Below are 764 nucleotides of genomic sequence, written 5' to 3'. Positions count from 1 at the left end.
GGGGGGGGGGGGAGTCAGGGGAGACTAAGGGAGATGAGCTCATTACACCTCACCAACTGTTCAGTCTGCACAGACAGTCGTGTGTCATGAGACATGTCGTTGTGTCTGTAGCTACACACACACGAACACAAAGACAGTGACATCACACACACACACACACACAGTGGATGTGTGTGTGTCATCTCACCTGGTTTCTCACCTGAGGAGCCGCCCCTCCCCACTCTCACTGACTGTGACTTCAGCAGGTCAGCGTCAGCACCACAGAAGAAGAAGATAGAGGGAAAGTCGTTAGCAAGGATCCTTCATTGGAAGGATGAAGAAACAAAAGGAGAAACAGAAAGAAAGAAAGAAAGACAGAAAGGAAGTAAGGAGGAACACGAAGGGAGGAAGAAAGACAGCAAGAATGAAAGAAGGAAACCAAGGAAGGATGTAGGGAAGGAAGTGAGAAAGACAGGAAGAAGGAAACAGAGGGAGACTCAGATGGGGAGGAAATGAAGGAGGAAGGTTGAAAAAGCGAAGGTGTGTGTTTGGTAATTGAGTGTTGTACACAGCAAACACATACACACACACACACACACACACTCACACACACACACACACACACACACACACACACACACACACACACACACACACAGGTTGTTATACAGCTGCAGGCGAGGCAACTCAGGTCTGTGCGATATATCAGATACCAGACTGTTAAATAAAGAGACTGTGTGTGTGTGTGTGTGTGTGAGTGTGAGTGTGTGTGTGTGTGTGTGAGT

The sequence above is a fragment of the Seriola lalandi genome, unplaced genomic scaffold, assembly GCF_002814215.2.
Source record: "Seriola lalandi dorsalis isolate HSWRI2012SDOR001 ecotype SW California unplaced genomic scaffold, Sedor1 jcf7180002050766, whole genome shotgun sequence".
Classification (NCBI taxonomy): Eukaryota; Metazoa; Chordata; class Actinopteri; order Carangiformes; family Carangidae; genus Seriola; species Seriola lalandi.
The sequence above is the reverse complement of the archived record's forward strand: the minus strand, read 5'-3'. Positions refer to the sequence as shown.